Source organism: Pinus tabuliformis, chromosome 9 (assembly GCF_031772625.1).
Source record: "Pinus tabuliformis cultivar Carrire ecotype Pingquan chromosome 9, CPIR1, whole genome shotgun sequence".
Lineage (NCBI taxonomy): Eukaryota > Viridiplantae > Streptophyta > Pinopsida > Pinales > Pinaceae > Pinus > Pinus tabuliformis.
The window spans coordinates 91,743,657-91,755,191 of NC_142307.1; positions in this window are offsets into that span (position 1 = coordinate 91,743,657).

Sequence of the window (11,535 nt, forward strand, 5' to 3'; positions counted from 1 at the left end):
GTTCGATCAAAGACTTCATGACATCAAGAAAGGAAGGAGATCATGCAGCTGAAGGACCCACGAAGAAGAAGCTGTTGATGAAGGAAAGAGTCCCAAATTAAGAGGGAGCTATGACAAGTCCCTGATCAAGAGGGAGTTTTGAATCACCCTTGATTACAAAGGAGTGACTATTGTGTTTTCCATGTCATGGGTCATACAGGACTAACAACCGTAAGTGTAGATGAAGGCCGTGAATGGAAATGTAGACACAAGATAGACACAACATTCTTGTATTCACTTGGGAGGAAAGAATGGGAGGATTAGGTAATCATTTGGCATCCGATACTCTTTGAGGATGTGTAGGGCATCCAAGACAAGAGTAGGCAAGAGGACCAATATTATTTGAGGGTTAGGAACCCAAGATAAGAATAGTCCTACAAGGTCATACTCGAGAACACCTGGGTGGGTATGTACCTTGAGATACAATGATGAAGGTGTCTATAAATCATTGGTCTCTCTAGCATTGTGGCTCATGGTCTCGTAAAGAGATGGAGATGTTAGTCAAGGCATTGCACTATGAAAATGCTAATGAATATGATGCTATTACAGATGGATTGCTAATCCAGTTTCTCTTATGTGAATTCTTCAAGATTGAAAATTTCCAAACACCTTGTAATGTTGTATGAATACCTCCCTAGTTAAGAGGGAGTGTTGAAAAAGATGTAACTAGGTTTGGTCTTCATATATGTAATTTTGATATTTGTACTTATTCAAGAAAAGAGAATTTATTTTGATATTATTTGTCAATGAGTTTCTTGCTCATTGAAAATAGGTCAAGCACATTTTGAAGTGCATCTAGGGAGTCAAAGTCAAAATCAAGGACATGTTACATCATGTAGGACATCATACAAAGTCAAGGGAAGAACTCCAAGCATGGTCAAATCCTCTCCTAGTAGCAACAAAGACTACAAGCAGCAAAAATGATGAAGAAATGTCGAATTATGGCACAAATTGTAAGTCGGCTTGAGGGTCAGTCATGTCGGCTTGATGGAGGAGGGACAAAACTCTATAAATAGAGGTTGTCCACTCCTCATTTGGATATATAACATAAGCTCTAAAATTCGCAAAGAGAAGGGTGACTAGAACGTTGAAGGATAGCCAAGTAAGGGTGGATAAGAAGTATGTTAGGGTAGCGAAGAGACAAGGAAGGACAACGAAGGTACAAGGTTGTTCTCTATGGCATCAACAGTCACACGTGCAAGGGAAAAAGAGGTCTGTCTGCGGTCAATTGCAGCAGGAACCATCTCTCTAATTTGGGCTAATATACAAGGGTTGTTAGGCCTCCTCATCCAACAAAGAAGGAAGAAAAGGAAAGCAAAGAAAGGAGGGATATTCTAGGGCTTATGTCAGCGCATGTAAATACTTCAACAAGGTAATTTTTGCGGATTCAACAGCAATCAAGGGCGGCAACATGAATGGTCTCATTCAATTGTGCATTAAGGTCCACCAGGTATCCAAATAAAGGTGAAAAATGATCTCTTTATAGCGAAGAAGAGAAGCCATAATATTCTAGGGTTTCCTAACCTAGAGGACAAAAGTGCTGGAAGAAAAAGTGTTGGAAGAAGTTTCAGAAGATGTGCCGGAAGTGACAGTGTTGAAAGACGAAGGATTTGACTCATGCTTAGAGGAGATCTTAGTCAAGGGTCTAAGGTTTGGCAGTTGTCCAAATAAGAAGCTTCAATAAGAGAAAACTTACAAAGGTTTTCCCTCTCAAGAGTGGAGAGGGTTTTTCCCTGGCAGAGAGCCAAATTTTGTGTTCTTGTTATTTTGTTTTGGTAGCAGTTTGATGAAGCACACACATATGCATTAATAAGAAGAAGAAGTTAACTAAGAAAAGTAAAAAGACTTCACAAATTGTTATCAAGTCTCAGAGAATCATCACAACACTACTATGCCCTAGATTCTCTAACAACATCAAACTTCCAGCCACATTGGCATATGGAACATGATACATGTCCTCTTTCTCTTCTTATGTCTTGGAACATTGATCTACAGATAAATTTACACCTACAGAATAGGCACCTTGACCGATTTACATCCCTGCATATTAAAGATTTGAAATATTTTATTAACATGCTACCTTTGATTTAACCAAAGTATTTTGTTTCTCTGATCTCTTTTAATTTGCATGCCCAAATAAAATTTGTAGCACCAAAATTCTTTATGTCAAATTTAGAGAACAATCTAGTTTTCACTCCTTAAATGATTTCTTTGTCATTTACAGTCACTGGCATATCATACAAATACAATATTAAATAAATAACATGATCACCAACTAATTTCAAACACACAGTTATCTATTTTTATCTTGTGAAGCCAAGTCCCAATATAGAAGTGTCAAATTTTTGATATTGCATCCTTGGTGATTGCTTTAACCCATATAGGGACTTTTGTTTGCATACCAGTGTTTTCTTTATTTTTGCAGCAAAGCCTTACAGTTGTTTCATATAGATTTTTCCTTTCAGATCTCCATGTAAAAATGTTGCCTTCACATCCATTTATTCTACTTCAAAATCAAAAGAAACAACAACAGATAAAAGAAATCTAATAGAAATTAACATGGCAATAAAAGAGAAATTATTTCCAAAGTAAATTCCCTCCTCTTCAGAATAATATTTTGCTACTAATAGAGCTTTGTATTTCTCCACTTTACCTTCTACATTCAGTTTCTTCTTAAACACCCATTTTTTTCCAATGAGATGTTAACAACTCCACTAGATCCCAAGCCTCGTTCTTATCCAAGGTTGCCATTTCTTCAACCATGGCATCTTTTTCCAGGTTTTCCATCTTCTAAATCCACTTCCTCCCTAACAGTGCTAGGATCATCATCAGTAATAAACAAAGAAAAATTTGATCAAAAATCAGGGGAGTATGCCTTTATGGTTTCCTTCTTTCCCAAATCGATCTCCTCAATACCAAAGTTTGTGGTTCTTCTTCTTATTATTCTTGTTCTTTTGTAGAATATAACGCATCATCCTTCAATTCAAACTCTATCTTTTGTATTTTTTTCTCCCTCAATAGGACTTCCTATTTGAAATATTTGATTTCTCTAAATACTACATCTCTACCATACACAACCTTCTTAGTTTTTGGGTTCCAAAGTTTATAACATTTCAAACCATCTTTATATCCAATAAAGATACACTTTTCAAATCTCATCCAACTTACTTTTGTTATCCTTTGAAAGGTGTACATAAGCATCACAGCCAAATACCCTGAATGTTTAAAGAATATTTATTATCAATTCATACCTCGTATAGAGTGTTTTCATCCAACATTGATGAGAGTATTCAATTTACGAGATAATACACAGTTTCCATAGCTTCTACACAAAATACCTATCCAAACTCGACACCACTAAGCATGCTCCTTACTTTCTCCATCAATGTCATGTTCATCATTTTTGCAACTCCATTTCACTCGGGTGTGTATGGAGTAGTATTTTGTTTTGCTATACCGCACTACTTACAAAATTCTTTGAATTCATTCCCGCAAAATTGTCCACCTTTATCTGTCTTCGCCACCTTAATTTTCTTCTTTGTCTAATTTTCCGCAAGAACCTTCAAATTTGTCAAAGACTTCAGATTCCTTCATGGGGAGATAAATCTATGTATTCCTCAAGAATTCATTCATAAATAAAACATAGTAGAAATATTTTCCTAACGATGCAACTAACACAGGTTCAAACACATCATTGTGTATCAATTGTAATATTCCCTTTGCCCTCATAGCACCAAAAGAAAATCTTACCCAATTCTACCTCTCATATATACAATATTCACAAAAATCAAAATATAGAGAAAAATTAGACATACCTTCTACCATACCATTACCATGCAATGTTCGACAACCCTTCTCTTCAATATGTCCCAACCTTTGATGCCACAACATACTAATTTCTCCAAAGCTCGTAGGAATTTTTCCTCCTTCAACTCCATTCTCAAGAACAACAAAACTATTGCACCCTTCACTAATAGTACTTCCTAACAGCGTATACTGAGTTCAAATCTGAACTCCGCTCAACAATACCATTGCTCCTCAAACCTTCCTACAGGTATCTTTTCCAAATATTGTTTTTACACAGGCATAACTCATCGTTTTTACATAAACTCAATTTATCGCCAATCCTAGGATGTGCAAAACACTAGAGAATGTTCTAATATTTCCACTCATGAGATTCAACTTGAATTTTCCTTGTCTTATTATTTTGGATATCAAGTCATCTCCTAGGAAACATCGTCACAATAATGTATTTCACACTCACAAAACCACTCCCTATGAGGATTCATATGAAAGGGTGCACCTAAGTTGATCAACCATGCCTCATGATCTACATGTGTACTTAAAGAAGCCAATAAACATCCCCTCCTTCATTTGAGGAAGTTTTTGCTTCCACAGAAGGAGCATCTTCAAATCCCTTCCTTTTCTTAGTAATTTTGGACCTGCAATCTTTATTATAATGTTCTTCTTTTTCACATCTCCAACACACCTTAAAGAATTTTCCTAGAGATTTACATCTTCCTCCAGATTTAGATCTCCTACTAGAGAACTTAATTTTATTTCTAATATGGGAGCGTCCTCTTACAAACAAAACATTTGTGTTCTGACTTTCCATGTCTTTTTGTCACATCTCCTCCAATAACAAAAATGAGACTATTTCATCAAAACTTAAAAGTAGTTGCATTATCACCTATGGCAACAACTAGACTATCCCATGAGTATGCTAAGGAACCCAACAAATCAATACACTTGTCTTCCTCTGAAATATTAATATCAACAAATAATAATTGGCTTACCACAGTATTGAAAGCATTTAAATGCTTCGTCACCAACTCTCCATCCTTCATCCTCAATTTATACGATTTTTTCCATAAGAACAATTTGTTCATCAAGGACTTCAACTAATACAAAACCCCTAACTTGTTTCACAAAGCCTTTGTTGTAGCATCCTCTAAAACATTAAGTAATACTTAATCTGAGAGACACAATTGTATTTTTCTCCTTGCACTTCAATCCAACTTGATCCAATGTTCTATTGACATCCCCATCCGTGCAGAACTCGGATCCACAATAATTCATTGATCTTTGTCCACCAAAAAATCTTCCATTTTGAGCTTCCATAGCTCAAAATTTTGCCCATTGAATTTCTCAATTCCTCTCTTTGAATGACTTGTCATTTCTTTTCACTACAAAAATCAATTCCACAGATATCCCACTATAACAGGGCTACCATAGGCCTGAGCAAAACCCCTTAGACACAAAGGCATCCCTTTGAAGCCAAAACTGCGCTAATATCAAATGTAGGTTTTAACCCTATATAATTAATTGATGCAAATAGATTATTAATAAATAAAAAATAAAAGATGCAATGGCAAACTCTTACATTAACACAAAGATCGTATCCTATAAACCAGGAAAACAAACAAGATTTTTCAATATATATTCTTCTTTCCAATATTGCAATACAATATATATCCTACGAGATCCATAAACCATCAATCCATTTAGCATGGATTAGAATACAACCCCAGGTTCTTAACTGAATTACAAAACCATTGGCAAAACCATCATGCACAAAAAAAAACTACTAAACGCAGAAACCCTGTGCTGAAAATTACCAAAAACAGCCACAAAAACCACCCCCCAAAAAAACTTTGGGGGCACTATGCTCAACACAACATACAACAGGAATGAATAGTTATACAAAGGATATAGCACATACTCAACAAATTACAAAAATAGTTAGCGTACCTTCTGATAGATGACTTGCCTTCCTTCAACAAGTATGTTAAATGACAGAAAGTACTAACCAATGCATACGTGGAAAGCTTTCAATCAAAGCTATATGTGGATCATCATAGGGCTATTGGTTGGTTTGATGACCAATGGGGAGTATTTTTTCTTCTAGGTGTTACTTGGCTTTCGTGAATGGTGGTATTAATGGGATGTTGATAGTGAATTTAGTGATAGATTACTCTTTTTGTAATGATGTTGGGTTACTTCATAAGAAAGGGGCCTATAATGTAAAATCAGTCCTTTAACCATGTTTACCATTTGAAAGGAAGTTTAACTGTAATCAATGGCAAAGTTTGAGGGTCTTCGAGAACTAAAGATAACTTTAGGTTGTTAATGCCCTATTATTGTCTTTCTCCTTTAGCCTCAAGACAAACCTCAGAAGCACTCTCTAAGATTAAAAAATTAGGGTTGACCCATTCTTCATTTGGGGAATTCAGAAATTTTGGGGATTATAGATTGTCACTCCAACCCCTAGTCACATGGTTAAATGGGGGTTGTGACCAAGCACCTAAGTTGAAAGGTGCTTAAGCCCGACAACAATTATTGCAATGTTGGCATGTCATGAGTTAGGTGTTAGGACTATCCATTAAAGACCTCCCCTTGAACTCCCAATTCTACCATAGTTCAACAAGACCGTCAACTAATGGAATTAGAGTATGATAAATGAAAATTAGACCCTCTGACATTAAGAGCGACGTATCAAGCTACCGGTGTATCAAGAATCTGATGTCAAGAGTATCCTGAATACCTCCTACCATAAGCCCCCAATAGGGATAGACTTTGATACCTCCTTCATCTGACAGAGACCATTCTATTAGTGGATAGTCATTATTTGACCTTTGGGCTATCGAACATGGGGCAATCCATCCCAGTGCTCACTAGCGTGAACCCCCTAGTGTAAATAGGCTCCAACAAGCATTCAAACAACAAAAACTTATTCCCATCAGATAACTCCACTATTAGGTGATCGACAATTTGCCCCTAGAGTATCGGCTGTTGGTGTATCAAGTTGTTGGGTGTCAAGTGTCGAGCATACTCTCAAATTAAGCTTTACTATTAGTGGATAGTCATTATTTGACCTTTGGGCTATCGAACATGGGGCAATCCATCCCAGTGCTCACTAGTGTGAACCCCCTAGTGTAAATAGGCTCCAACAAGCATTCAAACAACAAAAACTTATTCCCATCAGATAACTAGTGTGAACCCCCTAGTGTAAATAGGCTCCAACAAGCATTCAAACAACAAAAACTTATTCCCATCAGATAACTCCACTATTAGGTGATCGACAATTTGCCCCTAGAGTATCGGTTGTCGGTGTATCAAGTTGTTGGGTGTCAAGTGTCGAGAATACTCTCAAATTAAGCTTTATTGTAATTCCCCCAATACTTAAGAATCCCGATATGGTTGTTAGTTAACATGAACCATTTTTGTCGATTTTGATTCATTAGTCAACTTAGAAGGAAACCGAGAATGAAACTCTATGAGATGACATGGACATAGGCTACCACGTGGCAACTAATGTGTCATGATGATGTGGCACAAAGAGGTCATGGATGATGTGGCATGTTAACATGGCACTGATGTGGCATACTAACATGCCATCAACATAGCATGTTGATGTTGTGTCGACATGGCCATATGATGTCATGGGAAGTTACATGCACCCTCACATGAAGTCCCTCATCTAGATATTAGGATATCAAGATATCCAGATTTCTGGATGTCGGATGTCAGGGAAAACTATTTGTTTTGTTATGGTTTCTAGCTAGTAGTCGAAGGCTCGATGTCCCAATTGGTGCATTGGTCTATTCGCATATCGGAATGTTGAAACCCCCCTCTGTAGAGTATCGAAACATCAAGGATCAAGGTATCAAGAAGTATATAGACTCTCGTCTCCTCCCGATAGCCCAATAACCTAGAATACCTATGCGGGTCAACTATGAGGTTGGCATGGCCCATCGGGGTGGCAACACGTGCACTATACAATCACTGACATGGCACAAAGGGGCAAAACTTTCCAATGGCCCTAACGCGATGTCTGAGGATTGGATTGAGATGAAATTTGTATCATTGGAAATCTCTCCAAGAGCAAAAGATGGACTCGAAAACAAATTTTAAGGTGGTGACATGAAAATGAATTTTTATAACCGCACTTTCTTAAGGTGAACTAGGAGGTTGCCTCTGAATACCTTGCATTCTTAATCACGCATCTAGAAGCTCGGTATATTCCACCTCTATAACATCAAATGAATGCATGATGAGTTGTTCTCTTTTGAGTTACAAAGTGTCGAGAGTGTGGTTTTCGAATATTGAAAAGATAATGAAATAACAACTATGTTGTGGATGATTACAACTTTGTAAATCTAACCCAATCCCTTTTTTGAGTATTCTTGCGATGGTTAAGGGCCTTTCTATTTCTATAAATGTTCATAAATACTCTAAATTTGTCCTAAACAATAACCATTCCTTCACAGGGAGAAGAATCCTTTAAGTGGGGTAACTGTTTTTCTCTTGAGTGCAGTCTTGGATGAAGCAACATATCCTAAACTGCAGAAAAGTGTACAACCAACTCTCCTCTGATGACTTGGGAGGGCTTGTCATCAACTACAGCCTTAACCTCACTATATTCTGCAACACGTTTGTTCTTCACCCTCCTCCCAGTGCCGGAGTCGGAAACCTTATTTAAAAAATGCAATCTCCTCTTTTAAGCAAACGGAAGATTCTGTCAAACTACTTGTGCATTGAGAATCTTTTCCTCTGAACAAGAAAACCCAATAATGATTATCACTGAGCTTCCGGATCCAATAATAATTATCAATGAGCTTCCTGACTTAAGACTCCAACAACCTGCATCCTAACGAGCAGTGCTTTCATGCCAACATTTTTCCTTTTGATCAAAATTCCTCTATAAATAACTGTTGAGAGCCACAATATTAAGTCATCATAAACAACAAAAGCTGTTGAAAGGGGCAGAACGTGCAATTAAGTGAAATGGTTTTTAAGTACGCAAAGGTCAAACCTACACAGCAGTGAGCAAAGGATCAATGGCACAACAGACATGGGAATTACGCCAGGAAATAGGGTCCACCATACCATTTACCAGAGGAATGTGAAATTAGTGAATTACAAGAGAATTAATTTTGTCAACATATTCACAGTTAGAGGTTCCCTAGCTTCACATTAATGATTATATGGAGAATTATTTTTTCATTTATGGCTGAATTACAAGACTGAAATCCTCAACCTTTTTCATCGCCTGTAATATTTTAGGAGACAGAAAGAAAGCACGGATGAATACTGAAAAAGACAAATCTGATTTAATAGGTTTCGTGCCACTAATTGGAATATTGCCTTATCTTACATATAACACGATTGGGTTGAATGTTCCAACTGCTTCATGACCAGGAGATGGCTAGAGACAGGTGATCAGAAACCCAACAGCTCACTAGCTTTGCCTGTAGTAATTTGCCTTCATGAGTTTTATCTTTTATGCTCGAACCATTCAAGGCTTCCAAATTTTTAATTTCAACCTTCAGGAAAACAGCATACACCTTGACCCTCAATGCATTGCTTTATACTTGATTGACAAGAAACTACTTGTGCCTCAAATGGGCGTTTGTATTGAAGATAGGTCTGGTGAAACATCATGTTATTTGGTGTCTTAACTTGTCTTCCACATTTTTCATTGTTTCATAAGTTAAAACATGCAGGAAATATAACCTTAAAAGCCACGTAGCATTACCGTTGCAGACATCAGCCTAACAACTTTCTAACTTGAGCAACACTAGACTACTGAAAAGGTAATTACTGTTACACACATCATTCCTGCATTAATTAAAACATTGAAAAGAGTTTACTAGATTGGAACACTTCATATCTCAAGGGTTTCAATGTTAATTTGGAATAATATGTTTAAACTGCCCATAACTAATTAAATGGATTTGTCGATCCATTTCATTTGCTGAAATAATAATTTGGGAAACGCTGTCAAAATGTTCAAAATTTATCTGAAGACCTGAAAAGGATTACATTCAAATTTGGAAAACCTTTGGAAAAAAAAAAATTTCTCAGACAAACATATTAATAAGGCACCATTCGAAGGTAGTACATTAGCCTACCTTGAAAAGAAAAATCTTCTTAAAGTTTTCATATGACAAAACACGCATAACTTTGGGGCCAAAACTCTCCAGGCCTTTAACCTTCTAAGCAATCAAGAAAAAGAAACATGCCCATCAAACATTTGGACTATAACTTAACAAAAAATTATCTAATTTCCAACAAAACACAACAGACAAGAGCTTAAGCAAATTAAACTGGCTGCAACTCAAATCGAATAATAGACTATAAATTTACATTTTTTATATAAAACAAACATATACATACGGTGTCAGGACATACAACTTGGTTGTGAGTCATAGGCACATAAATGCTGCCCTTTTCACATACCCAAAATTTCAGAAAGTGTGACATTGGTGTTCAAAGAAATCAGAAAACCAATTCTGGTCCATATATACATTCACGCATTACCAATACTATAGATTGAAACATATAGATGTCTCCCGGATCTCAAAGTTTGAAGGGTAAATGTACAGAATATAGTATCCCTATTAACAAGCTGAGGACGGGCAGAAGAATGTATATGTACTCTTATCACACTGATCAGTCAACTCCAAATAGTTTAATAACAACCATGTTTGAGCAAACAATAAACATCCATGTTTTCATTAATTACAAAAAAGAGGCTGTTCTTTCGTCATTATCTCAATGGTCAGGGAAGCTATTAAATGTCGAGCTGCTTCTTATAATTGGTACTTTTCGACGACCAGTGATCGCTTCCTTCAAGCGAGCAATTTGATGCAAGATCTGACTTATTTTCTGCCAGGCAGCCAAAAAAGGGGTCAAGACCGCCATGCCGAACTTCATCACTAAAAGTAAATGACAATACCAGAAACATATATTAGGCCCTTTACACAAGTACTATTCCCAATAATATAAGAACAGCTTCCCTCCAACCCCAAAGATACACTTCATTTCTATAACTTAGTATTGGACAATAAACACAACATGACATTTTATAGAAAACACTGATAAGTATGCATCTATTTTACACAATCAAGATATTCTCACAACAAATATTCCAAAATGCGTGTCAATCATATTGGAATAATCATTCAGTTAACCCATTTGGCAAAACTCACAAACTACTGAAAATGAATTTACATGTACAGGAGGCATAACAGAAAAGCAGAACCCTTGTTGCAACTCTGCTTTAAAGGAGCAAGTTCCCAATACAAGATACCTCTTGCATTCTCTTGTGTGGACATGTAGAGAAGAGGATAAAAAGAAATTGCTTACTACTAAAAGACTAAGAGAAATTTACTAATGTGAGAGAGGGAAAGAAAGAGAGAGAAGAGAGAACGTTCCTAAGTATGTGAAGGGTACTAACACTCATTAATGCTCGATTATTTAGAAATGATAACAATTGTTGTGTGGGATGGCAAGGAGGGTAAACTGCGTCCAAGCCCACAGTGACCCCAAAGTCATCCTCCAGAACAGAATCGAAGTTGGCATCCAGTAGTGGGAATATGAAGTTGAAAGACGATGTTGGTATGCCAGTTGCAATAAAAATACTTAATGTTAAAGATCCAATTTTGTTTGGGCCAAGGCCTGTGCAGGGTTGTGAAACCATTTTGTTTCTTG